We start from the raw sequence: 14,060 nt of genomic DNA, 5'->3' as shown, positions 1-14,060 counted from the left end.
CAGGGCAGAAGGGAAAGGAAGAGTTATATTTAAACAAAAAAAAAAAATCTAAGCAACCACAGCTACAACAAGGCTAGCACAAGAACCACACATGGATATCTTTGATGTGAGGTAAAGGAATGTGTCTAGAAGTATGGGATTTTGGAAGACTGAAACATGTTAACTTTAATGGGGTTCCTGTAACCTCCTTTAGAATTCTGTATTTGTGGCAGCAGCTATGGTCTGTAGCTTGATATTTTTTTTTTCCTTTAAGTAATAGCTTTGAGATATTAAGACTCAGGCCATGTACATACTGTTTGTATTCTATCATTTATACTGCATAAGCACAAGCAGTTAGGTAGCAGAAAGTTCCTGCATAACAACAACATTACTTTACTAGTTATCCAGGACCAGTCCTTCAGATTTATTGCAGGGTTTTTTCCAGATGGATCTAAGATGCTGTCAGTCTGTGAGGTCATATTATTTTCAATATACATTATTTAACAGAATCATAACACCAAAGAGAAAGAGCACCACCTACAATGTGACAGTACCATTTAAAGCTGAAAAAGTCAGAAGGAATTCTCAAAAAAAGAGAGGCATAATCCTCTATTGCCAAAATAAAACCTAAATGATCCACACGTGACCATTACTTCTGCGGGTTCTGTTACTGGAAAGAGCTACAAAACTGTTTTCTGACCATTCCATTCAACACTCACGCCATCAAAACACAATACAGAAAATAAAGTATAAACATACATTATTTACACAATGTATCCTGTATGCTAATGATGAGATGCAATTCCTTTTGGTATTTCACTCATCTGAGACCTTGAGAGACTGAAGGCTATGATTTCTAATTTTGGAGTTTTGGACAAATGTGGGCACCGGAGCTCTTTTGTTATCTAAACAGTTCCCCAAAAAAATTTAAACACAGTGAAGCACAGTCAAGCCTTATCAGACAGATTATTAAGTAGGACTTGCTAGGATACTTGAACTGCTAACCAAAACAATATATGCAGCACATGTTTGGTGCAGCAGACTGTGAGCCTTACAAAGTTCTCCTGCTCTGCAAGGTGAATGCTGCTGAGTAACACTTGGTTCTGGGGAGAAGGGCAGGGGAAGGAAACAGCAACAAGAACAGAACAATAACAACAAAGAGATATTCCTTTCCTAAAGGACATATGGAATGTGACGTTTCCAGGACAGCAAACTGAAGAACTATCAGTTCAGAGTTCTCTGGATTTGGTGAACTCTCCCTATAGTTAAGGCCAGCAGCACAGTCAGAATCCCGGGTATTTCCATAGCATCTTTAAGTCAGCACTTTTTTTAGGTGGCTGTCTCTGAAATAGCACCACAGAAACAATCAGTAATTTGTGTACCAAAGCTTTTAAGTTTCTCTTCTGTACTGAAAATGGGCAGGGACATCTCCCACTGGATCAGGTTGCTCAAAGCCTCATTCAACCTGACCTTGAACACCTTCAGGGATGGGGCATCCATGACTTCTCTGGGCAACCTGTGCCAGTGTCTCACCACACTCACAGTAAAACATTTATGCCTAATATCTAATCTAAATCTTCCCACTTTCAGCTTAAAACCATTCCCTCTTGTCCTATCACTGCACTCCCTGATAAAGAGCCCCTCCTCAGCTCTCCTGTAGGCTTCCTTTAATTACTGATAATGATACTACATTTCACTCTGCCTTACTAGTAGTAACAATATTCCTATATTCGGAATTTAAAGTAATGAGGAGAAAACAGTAATTTAATACATGAGCCGCTGGTTAGCAAGAGGACATTGTAAGACCTAAGGTGATGGGTAGAAATTGCACCCCACTTTAGGTGGCAAGCCACCTTCCTTTCTTTTGCTACTAAAGTGCCACTACACTTTAATATTCTAAAATGATAAAGCACAAGACAGCACAAGGAAGAGCATAAGGCATTTTGGTTCTGTTTTGTGGGTTTGGGTTTTTGCCTTTCAAAGAAAATAATACTGAAGGAACTTCACAGAAAGAAGATTGCCTCAGGCCAAATTCCTAGGTAGTAGAAATTATCATAATTGAAATCAACCAAGACATGGCAGTTTCAAACAGCTGACAATTCTCCTCTTCCCTTTTCTAAGTGGGTCTTGAAGGTGGCCAGAAAAGAATCACAGAAAGTCCCATCATAGAATTTCCAAGCCACAGACATCAAGGACAAAAATCTGCCTCTCCAACAGGTTTTAGCAAAAGTGCTACTTGTTTTAATGAAGCTCAGCTATTTTTGCTTCTTTAATTGTTAGAGCATGGACACTTCAAAAGCTTAAAATTTTTCAATTTTTCTGTAACTTAGAAGTTTTCAGTCTCTTAGAGAAGTAATGGCCTATGTTTCCCTTCCCTAAATGTAACATTTCCATTAAGACCTAGACAACCAATAAGCAAATGAATCAACTTATTAATTTAACTTTACCATCTTTTTTTTTTCCATAATACGCAGTCTTTACTCATTTACTTAGAATTATGCATAGGACAAAACCAGGATATCACCTTTCTGAAAATTATCTATAGCTCAGAGTTCACAGCGGAGTTCAGTAAGTCTCAACTGCTACCTACAGGTATTTAATAATAGAAAGAAGCCTCCATTTCCCCCCCGCATACAACACTAATAAGTGTTCCTACTACAATCTCCTTACTTCCCTGGTTTCTTTAACATTTACTATAATATTACTCTACAGACTACTGTAATGTGAATTAGATGACAAAATCAAACAGAATGCCACTGTGCAGGACAACATACAAATACATATAAAATACACATGGAAAATTACCTTTGAAGGGGCTTAAAAAATGACTAGAGAAATATTAAACCAACTTAATTTAGAAAGGTTCTTAAAATTGTATTCAGCTTTCTTTTTCATTGTGTCTCATTCCAGTATTATCACTGTAGTACATGAATTTTCAAAAACCAAGTGATTCATTGTTCTACCCATCCCATCATGTGAAAATAATATTAATTTTGGTGTACATTTACTCAAAATGGGCCCTGTAAATAATGTTCTCTAGCAATATCCATATTTTTTTAGTGTCAATTAAAGTTTTTTAGTGAAAACTAATTACCCATTCTCAGTATGAAACATCGATGGAGTTGGCGGTGGAATCATACTTGGGTTGCAGCACTCCTCATCATCTCAGCCAAAATTCACACAGCCAAGGGTGTTGGCTACCTGTAAAACAGTGATATCATCATTTCCAATTGTCTCCTTTCTGAAGCAATGTAAACAGAATCATAGTATCAACCAGTACCAAGCTGTATTTCTACAAGCAAAGCATACTGAAGACATTGCAGCTCCAGAGTATTTAACATATTTTGAAAATGTAAAACTATAATTGTGACAAAGAAGGAATTTTTATCATTCACTTGAACAGGAATATTTGAGTATTCATGCACTTCTGTCACATATTAATACAAGAGAACCTCGGTCCTTTTTCATCAGGTCAATATTAAATATCCCACAATGTTTATGAACATGCATAACCATAAAGCATTAAACCTATATGACAGAGCATAAGATCTCTCCAGTTTTGTTGCTTCATGTCAAAAGTTATTCAGAGCACCTGACACTGGTGAAAAATACATGTTTATGACATAGAATAATTTAATAACATAAACTACCATGCTACAGTTCTTTTCTGGTTCATGGATTGCCATACACAATGACTATATCTTACATGCCAAATGAAACAACGAAACAATGTTGTCATTTAAGCTGTATAGAAACCTCCAGTACAGCCTGGTTAAATAATTTACTGAAAAGATCTTAGGTGGTTTGGGAATTTAAGAAAAATTTCCTGTTATAAACGGTACTTAGCACTTAAGAAGTGCTTTGCATTTTCACAATATTCCTCAAACAAACATGTAAGTATTGTGTGCATTGCACAAGTAGGGTCTCTGAAATGGACATCTCTCTCCAAGGCAGATTTAAAATTAAATGTTTTCTCAAATAATAATCAGAATACATTCAATGGTTTCTGTTTCTGAGCTAACCAGAAACCACAGCTTCCTCAATTGTTCAAAAGTTAAATGGTACATGAACCAATTTTATTGTCCAATCAATGCATGACTGAAAATATTCCATATCAATGTAATATCAATAACATAAGTATAAAAATAAGCCTAAGCATGTCAGTAAACAGATATTGCATATGTAGCTAGCTAATACCTTTACCCTCATAAAAAAATAAAGTATCAAGGCAGTGTAACACTGAAGTTCAGGCCCAGGCTAGAAGGACATACATAACAAGAGGACGACCAAGAGAGAACTGATAAATTCAGGGAACCCGTTCAATGGGCTCTAGATCAAGCCGCAAGAGAAGGTATAAAGCATACCTGAAAGAATCCCGATTTCATTATTCACCTTTCCTCCTATGTTTTATCATTAATTGTTATCCATTTTTTTCTGGTTTTCAGTGCTAGCCTCATTTTACTTTTATTCATAAATTTTTATTTTCTTCAAATAAGAACATATTACTTAGCTCTACCCATCAACATGTGAATTGCTGCTACTTTGAGAGAGGATGTAAAGATCATAATTAACCCATTTAAAGTTACATCTTTTCAGAATTCCACCTCATCCTAACAGTTGTAAATAGGTGGCTCTCAAGATACAGTGTGGAATCCTATTTGAGGAACTGCTAAAATAGGGATCAGTAAGAAAGAAGAGCAGCACAGGACTGTTTTTCCATCAAGTTCTTTTTCTAGAAGTGTCCTGTATGTGTCCTCTGGGAAACCATAACGATAAACAGCTCTTAATTCATATGTTGTCTGCTTGAAATTACATTTTTAATGTCATGTTAAAAGTTAGTATGAAAACTTTTAAAAACTCTGCCTCAACTTTGTCTACACAGAAATACTGGAAACTTCAGAGTTATTGCCTGTCCACTCAGCTTTGTCAAAACAATTTAATACTGCAGACTTCCAGACTAGTTCACTGATTTCTCGGTACAGCAGCACTCTCAGGGAACATACAGCTGTCATTTAGAAGTGTTTCCCAAAGTTTTGTCTGTACAGATTACCTACTCCCGAGATATAGAAATGCCCTTGATGTTAAAGTTCAAACCCTTTGGAAAGCCATGCTTGGTGGAGCGATACGCAAGCCTCCCAGAAGAACAGATCATTCGGCGTGAGGTTATATAAAAAACCACAGGTCCAGAGAGAACAGCCCACACAGTCCCTCAGCTTCGTCAAGCTGCCAGAGGCACAAGATTCTAGCACCTTCAGGACCTTCCAGCATTACATATATTCAGATAAGTTTATCATAAGCAGTTCTGCTGGAAATAGAGTTCTAGCACCTCAGACTCAGAAAAAAAAATGACTGCTGGAACAAAACATTCCCTCGTGAAGAACTAGCTGACCCTTGAGTTTCAAAAAACCTGTTGAATGGCAGTAGAAACTCATTTAAGTCCCACCCATACTTGACTGATTTGATAGCAAAATTCAACAACTAGTCCATGATATACACATTGTCCTGCAAACAATGCCTATATATTCAAAACCATTAAATATCATTATTCCAGTGGATGGGTCTTAAAAATTGATCCCAATTATCACCCTTTATAGAAGTCAATGCTTAATCCACTGATCGCTGTATCATATCTGAGTGGTGACGTCTATTTACTAATCTTGTCCCAGACATAGAAAGTAGTCTGTAACTTCGTACAATCCCTGGAACGCTATGAGTCCTATTTCAAATAATCACTTAGATCGTACTCTAAAATATTAGATAGGGAACAGGAAAGGTGAAAATGCTGGAATCATGACCACCTTAAATCATGTTTTTGCCAAAATCAGAACCAAATATCTGCAGTCTGTTTACCCCATTCAAACAAAATCTAATCTGCAGTGACCATTCCTTGGGAAATTAGGGATTCCCTCACATCTGTAACAAATTAAGTGAAGCATCTTATCCTTAAACTTCATTTGATAGCGATTGTAATATATGCCTTAAGGTTAGGATGGAGTGCTTAACTCAATCACTTGATTATACACAGAAGTTTGAATACCATAGAAGCCAGACTGTGTATAAAAGCTCTGCAACTAAGGACCTGCCACCTTGAGATAAGGGCCATTATTGTTCATATTTCACCACAGGCAGATCACATTCATACAAAGAATACTGCTAACTAATGGGGAAACATACAATAAGCTAGAATAAGTTTTTTATTAGAGCTGTCCAGGAACAGATGGTTGCAGCATCTGCTATTGTGTCTCCTTATCCAGGGCTATTTATGTATTTTTTACAATATGGTTCAACCTTAAGTTCAGTCAAAGTTCATTTGGCATCCACATCAGTTTACATCTTTATTCAAGGATCTTCTTTGTTCATACATCTTACAGTCCAATGAAAGAAATTATTCACACATTGCCACCTGCATGTGAACCTACCACCTACTTAGATTTATTTATCACCAAAGTTAATGGATGCTTCATCTCAAGGTTTAGAGAAATGTGCATGGTCCAATCTGTCTTCGAAGATCACATTCCTGGCAAAACAGTACCAGCTTGAAGAACGAGGGAGTCCCCAAACCTGACAGTTTGACAGTGCTCTGTGTGGATAAAGTAGCTTTATGAACACATCCTAAACTCCTTGCCAAACTGGTGTCTACATTCTATTTTAACTACAGTGAAATTGAGCACCATTTTTTTGGTTAAAAGTTGACTAGTGTGAATAATCTGAGATCCACACGCTTGAAATTTGCTGTGCATCATGGGACTGTGAGGGAAGGTGCGCAGGCCAGACTCAGTCACTTCCTTGACAGATTCCCCAAAACAAGCCTCTGTAAGAACTATCTGTTTACAACATCCCCTGCTTCTTCCAGCTTTGTCTTTGTATGACTGGGACTCAAGGCTATAGCTTTAATCCTTTCCAGACAGATCGCGTTTGGCCAGGATTTAGGATGCTAACACAATGCTCCCAATACCCCTTCAGGGACACAAAAGAGAAAAAGTTACTAAGGGTAAAATTTGTGACTAGAGGTCAGTGCAAGCTAAACAGATACTTCAAAAAGATGGTGCTATGTATGCATTACACTGACACAGAGAAGACAGCCTAGAAGAGTGCATGAGCCTAAAGAAGGATGTGTGATGCCAGAGATGCAAGGCAGCTTTCAGCACCACTGTGAAGTCATTTGACACAGGTCAAAATGACTGATTTTGAGCATGCTGCTAGCACGTGTCTAAGCATGATTGCTGGGTACACTAGTACTTTGCCCCATGTGCCAGGGCACTTAGTAGTTCTGAGAACTACGTGTCAAGGAATGTGCATACTTGACACAAACTCCCTACTATCTGAAAGATAAATTATGCTACTGGATTAGATACAGCTTTCTGAAAACTACATCACACACATGAATTAGACGCATGCTGTTCTAGGAGAATATATGACAATGATTGCTGACTCCATCACTATTTTCCACCTGTGGGAGAAAAGTTTCTTCATTGTTTGGAAAGTAGTCTTGACTAGCACAGCTAACATAGCGTATCTGCTGCACACGCTGCACGTGGTCCCTTATCCCTCAGCTAATGTTATATGACAACTACAACAAAGAATTTCCTGAAGCTCCATATCAAATATGAACTGACTCACACTGATTTGTGTGACAATGTACATGCGCTGCATCAACACAGAGAATATCTGTGGAATCCTGACATCCCAGTCATTGAGCAGCTCAGAGCAGGCCTTCATGAATGCTTAGTTTTAACACTACCAAGCTACAATTTCACACTCAGCAAGCAACAAAGCATACTAGGCACAAATATTTAGGCCCATTATTTAGTTCTGGCACGCACAATAAATATTACTTATTCAGAAAAATCTTTAATTCCTTTGATAACTATTACAAGTGTTCCAGAGTTTCCTTGATGGCATCTTATACACATTGTTCCTACATACTTCAAACACTGGAGCAAGGTACAGGATATGTGTGGCTGGTGAACTGCAGTAGCCAGTGAGGTTACAACAGTCCCTACTAAGAAAGGCAGGGAGGCAGAAAGGCAGGCAGGCAGAAACGTTTTCCCACAGCAGCTTCCTTTGCCTCTTTGTAATACACATAAATATAACGCTGTTGAGGTGAATTACGGCAGGTAGTGAAAGTATGCAGACTATAGGCGAGAGGGCCTCTTCAGTCTTCATTCCTTCACAAAATGGTTTGCTTTCCCTGCCTTCTGGTGAGTCTAGCCTATGTTGCAAAATTGAACACACGTAATTGAAGGTTTGTGTTAGCAGCTGACGTGATGTGCTAAAATAATCTGTAGTTCATACTCCCTGATGGGCCAATCAAGTGGAGTTAACATCAGCCCAATACTGCTTTTGTACCCAGACGGGACTCAGGTCTTTTGAAGTCATGTTTAGAGAGCAGGCACATTAGTTTACAGTCCCAAATGGTCCAGGTAGCTTCAGCTGGTTTAGAGGATTTCTAAGAGTCATGGGGAACTCTGCGGTAAAGAGATACCCTAAAAACCTGTCTGTGACTGCCTGGGCACCTTTTTTCCCCCCATAAAAAGTATCCTAACAAGTCCTGTTCATTCATGTTATACCGGCTTTCACACCTCGTATTTGTGGTATGCAAAGACAAGCAGCATGTTATTCTCAGCCCCATGAAATGATGTGGGCTGTAGTATATGGTGGATAGAACCAACCAGAAGTGCTCTGACCAAACCAAAAAATCCTGTTACATCACAAACAGAAATATAAGCAAAAATATAATTGTTTTATAAACTTCTGACTAACCACACGATGCTTTAATGAAACCATTCCAGTCGTTTTCCTTCATTACGAGAGGAGCCGCTACAGCACATAGACTTGCAGAATTCACAGCTGTGGGGAACTCCTGCCATAAAGACTGTCCCAGAGTCAGAGTTTCCTGATATTCCAGTTCTCTACCCTGAAGCCACAGGAACCCTAGCCCCAGTGATGCAGCAGAGAGCCAGAAAAAAACCCCAACTTCACTTCTAATGGGACTCTCAGGACAGCTGGGCTTTCACCCAAAGAAAGCCAGAAGCACAGGAGCTCAGACTGTCAAACCTTGAGATTCCTTCCCAAGTCCTCATTCCAAATTTCCATATGCCTGAGTCCTTGTCCATCTAGCTGACAGAGAACAAAGAGACAGGACCTTTAAGTTTCAGGACCCACAGCTGAGGCAGGAGCCTCAGAGCTTGGACTCTATAACTCGGTTTTGTTTCAAAGTAATTTAAATGAAATATTTGACTACTTTAGAAATATTTTTCTGCTTTCCTTTCTGAATGAAACATACAACAATCAAAATTAAAGGCTTTTTTTCCATAAGTTAATCTGGAAAGGGAACTATTTTTGAGCATCTACAGTGGAAAATCCATGTTTGAGTGTTTCTCTTTGTTCTATGATAGAGTCACCCCAACAAGAACACAGAATCATTGAATCATATAATACCTCAAGTTGGAAGGGACCCAAAGGAATTGAGTCCAACTCCCTGCTCCTTGCAGGACTACCTAAAACTAAGAAATAAAGGAGAATCATTGGCTTTATAACATATTCCACGGTTTAAGAAGAGTGCTCAAAATAATAAGCAGAACGTTACAATGGATTCCGTGAAAAGTGTAATGGTCATGAGATATGGACAGATTCCACCCTCATTTCATCTGATGAAGTGGTTCTGAAAAAGCTTTTTTTTCTTAACAAAAAAAAAATGGCAAGACGGAAGTGTGTTTGGCAAGTTCCATGCAAATGCTAGCTAAAACAAAAGTGAAGCCACTCTCCAAGTCTGCCCACTTCACCTGCTGAAGTGTTCCTGATGCAGAAAGGTGATCTTCCTGTACTATTATCTTAAATACTATAATTTCTCAGATGAATGTTGATTTATCTCCTACTCTGCTCCAACACTGCAACACTGCCTGTCATGGCATGCCATGTATTTGGGAGGATAAATTTTAGCCCTGATAGCACTGCTGGGAAGACACACCTCATACGGCATGGGCTTAGCAGTAAAAGCGAGGTGACTGTAAGAGAATTTCTATGAATCACAAGAATATGTAAATGTGTGCTGCCAGACATCATCTGTTGAGAGTTAGGAATAATTTAACGCTACTGTTTGCTTTCATCAAATCTGATGCCATGACCTCAGTTTACCCGGCTTCTGCTCCCATCTGCAAACTCACACGATAAATACATTTCCCCAAAGTGACACTAGGTGCTACACATAACTATACATTTCCTCTTCTGTTCAAACTACTAAGGAATTCACCAATTTTAAACCTTAAAGCAGGCTTCTTGGTGCAATTAAATTCACTTGCAAAACATGTATGACTGTCTGAGAAAAAGCATAAAGTAATCTCAGAAATAATAAGTTCACATGCATGCTACAATCAATCTCACACTTTTTGAAGGGCATTTTGACACATTTAATTCACATGACACAGGTACCGTGAAGTATCATGATAGCGATAATAATGTAGATGATGAAGGTAATGGCATAAATAAGCAGAGTCTGTTTATCTCTTAGACAAAAGTGGGAGCAATAGCTTCCTTTTTTAGAACTTTCTAACTCTTTCACACATAATTGCATTGCAACCCAAAGATTCTCATCTGCATCATACACACTCCTAACAAATTACAGAATTTATTCAGCTCCCCAACGGTATCACAATGTTTAATCATTTCCAGTAATAAGCTTCGTATGACAGAATCCAGGTTGCCTTAGAAAAGTGATGTGTTTATTAACCATATTTCCTCTGTGTGTTTTTACTTCATAAGTATTCCCCTATCTCTGTTTATCAGAGGCTGGAAGTCACATGAAGTTGACGCTCTGAACTGGCATATACTGATACCGACCTTAACTTTGAATTATTAAAAATGTTTATAAATAAAATCCCGTATCAACTAGCTTAAAAAAAATACTTTGTTAAAGAAGTCCGTGTGTAGTCTTAAAGCGTGGAAAGGAACACAAGATTAAATCAGGTCGTCTTGCACAAAACCCCAAGAATCAGCACTTTCTATTCAGAGGTTTTAGGGAACATTCAACCTTCTTCAGCACTTGCTTATACATCTTTATATCACTATATCACTACACCGCTTGAAGTTTTGAGCACTTCATATTATACAAGGTCAACAGTACATTCCACAGAATTTCTGGGAAATGTCTCCATCATGGATCTGTGTAAAACTGTGTAAAAGGCAGAAACTGACCTTCACAGGCTGTCAGCTCTTTCTCAGTTTGGCAACTTGATCTAAATCCCATTTCGGGAAACCATTCTCTATTTAATTAATGCAGCTCAAACTCACCTCCTCTGAGAACCAGTACAGGTATACATAGAAGCGGGTATTTATGCAGGCAGCACTTGAAGGAGGAAGAAAAGTTATTTACTAATAGCTGTATTACTTTGATCATACAGATTTATATTCCTCACTTCCTCTCTCCTTCAGCGAGACGGGAACTGCAAGGACCAGGCCACAACTGCTCAACAGAATTTTTCACCAAACATTTGTTTTTCCAAGAGGGTACCTGCCCCACAGTCACTTCTTCCCACCGATTTCCCGTTTCCTACTCCAGTAAGGGAGATGCAGGGCAGAAGTATGAAAGCTACTTGAAAAGCATGAGCACCTGCCTACACAAGGAAAGAGGCAGACAACAGTCCAGCTGTGTCCTTTCACCACAACAACTCTGCCAGTGTAACCCTCTGTAAGGAGTCTGATCAGGAATAAAAGTGACTTTATCGTGATACTGTTATTCTGTTTTATACCAGAATCACTTTCACTTCAGTATAATCTATGTAATAACATAATAAAAAAGGCATAGCTGCTGTACAGTTTTGCCAATCAGGGTGCTCATGGAACAAGTTTGCAAACTGCAAAGCAGTATTTTTTTTTTTCTACAACTACAAAGCAAGAACGCGGATGTTATCCTAAGGATGCCATCCTTCTATCCCACATCAACACAAGTGCTGGGGCCCGTGCTGTCCCAGAGGCCTCCCTCACTCATGCCGATGTTGCTCAAGCCTTAGTTGGGAGCATTTTCAGTCAAATGGGAGTCAGTGGTAAGACTGGCAGTGGTCATGAGTTTAGGAACAACCAGATTTCAAGAAATGCACTTAAAGGGAAAGGAAACAGTCTTTATGTCTACTCAGTGATTTAACCGATATACTATTTGTCCATGCCAAATTCCTATTTAGTTCTGTGAGGACTGTTTAAGGATAAGAGTTCAAATGTAAATCTGAAGAGACTCATTTTCTTTGGTTAAAAATAAACACAAGGAGAATAGTAACAGGCTCCAGTTGCTTTAGAGACAACACTACAGAACTCCAGGCTTCTCCTTTCTACCTCCTAAGAGGGCTCTTTGGGTGCAAGCCATTTTTATCTCTCTTTCAGGGATCAGCCGCAAGTCCCTGGTAAAGAGACCTTGGGGCTCTATTTGTCTAGCTCCCCCTCACTCTCAAATCAGTGGCTGTGCCTGCAGCCACACTACAACCACCTCTGAGCATTTCCACTCCTTCCTCTCCCCATCCCAGGAAGAAGTTAACACCTCCTCACCATGCTCTGGTTCCACCTTCCCACCTGCTGGGCTCTGTGCCACCTCCCTCCCAAAGGACTCAGCCTCTACCCTGAGCTGCCCAGCTGTTCTCTGAGCTTATATCCTTCTGCTTCCCAAATTCACTTCACCTGGGGCTGGGTTGCCCCTTCCCTTTCTATCCGGATCCTGCTCTCCTGGGTGCTTTCTTGCTGTCAAGTGCCAGATAACTTGGTTCATCTCACTCTTCCCACATACAGGTTTCCCATTCTTGGCACACCAGGAGGACACTCACAGCTCTGCATCATTAACAACAGCCACCATGTCAGCTGCTGCAATCACCAATGGGTTGTACTTTGAACCCAGTTAGCAGAGTCAGAACCAAGGCGCAAGTGTCATTCCGCTGACAGGACACCAAGGAGTCAGCCAGCTGCACCTTTGCTGGAAGCTGTAACACTGGCACCCCGCTAAAAAGCCACAGCTCCCAATGCTCTTCTCCGTGGCTGTCGATGCCTACTCTGCATGTGGCCCCATGTGCCTGGAACCTTCCCCAGCAGTCAGGGATGAGTTGGGAGGCAACAAATGGAGCCAGAGCAGCCCCTCTCTGTAGCTCTTGATGCCAGCTTTGCACATGGCCCCACATGCCTGGAGCCTTCCCTGACACTCAGGGATGAGTTGAGGGGCAACAGGCAGGCAGGACCAAGCAGAGGCAAAGCCCCTCTGCCGGGCTGGCCCCACTGCAGCTGCTCCATGCCAAGGGGGCTCCTCCTCAGCCATCAGGGCAGCAGCACCCACCTACAGCGCACGGGCACCAACACTGCTCCAAGGGTTGCGGCCGAGATCTTCCCTCTGAGAACTGTGGCTCCTGTTTCACTGGGAAGGCAATGGAGAGATGGAGGGTTGGGACGGGGACACACAAGACACACAAGACAGACAGACACACAGATCCACACACAGGCACACAGACACACTCACAGATACAGACACACACACAGTTACAGAGGCACACATGGAGACACAGACAGACACAAAGACAGACACACGCAGAGGCACACATGGAGACACAGGCACACACAGACAGACATGCAGAGACACACAGACGGGCACTCACAGAGGCACACAGAGACACTGACACGACAGACGCACAGACAGACACATGCAGAGATACACGCAGAAAGGCAGAGACTCACAGAGACAGACACAGAGGCACACACAGATACAGACAGACACAGGCACACACAGACAGACAAGAGGCACACAAAGACACAGAGACACTCACAGAGACAGACACAGAGACACAGACACACTGACAGACAGGCACACGCAGAGGCAGACACGCACGCACAGACAGAAACTGACATGACAGACACTGACATACACAGAGACACACTCAAAGACGGACACACAGAGACAGGCACACATAGATAGACACTCATAGAGGCACACAGAGACTGACACGACACACAGACACTCGCAGAGACAGACAAACAGACAGACAGAGGCACGCGCACACAGACACACGCAGAGACACACTCAGAGACAGACAGACACAGACACATACATACGCACT

This window comes from Cuculus canorus, chromosome 4 (genome assembly GCF_017976375.1).
Source record: "Cuculus canorus isolate bCucCan1 chromosome 4, bCucCan1.pri, whole genome shotgun sequence".
NCBI lineage: Eukaryota > Metazoa > Chordata > Aves > Cuculiformes > Cuculidae > Cuculus > Cuculus canorus.
The sequence above is the reverse complement of the archived record's forward strand: the minus strand, read 5'-3'. Positions refer to the sequence as shown.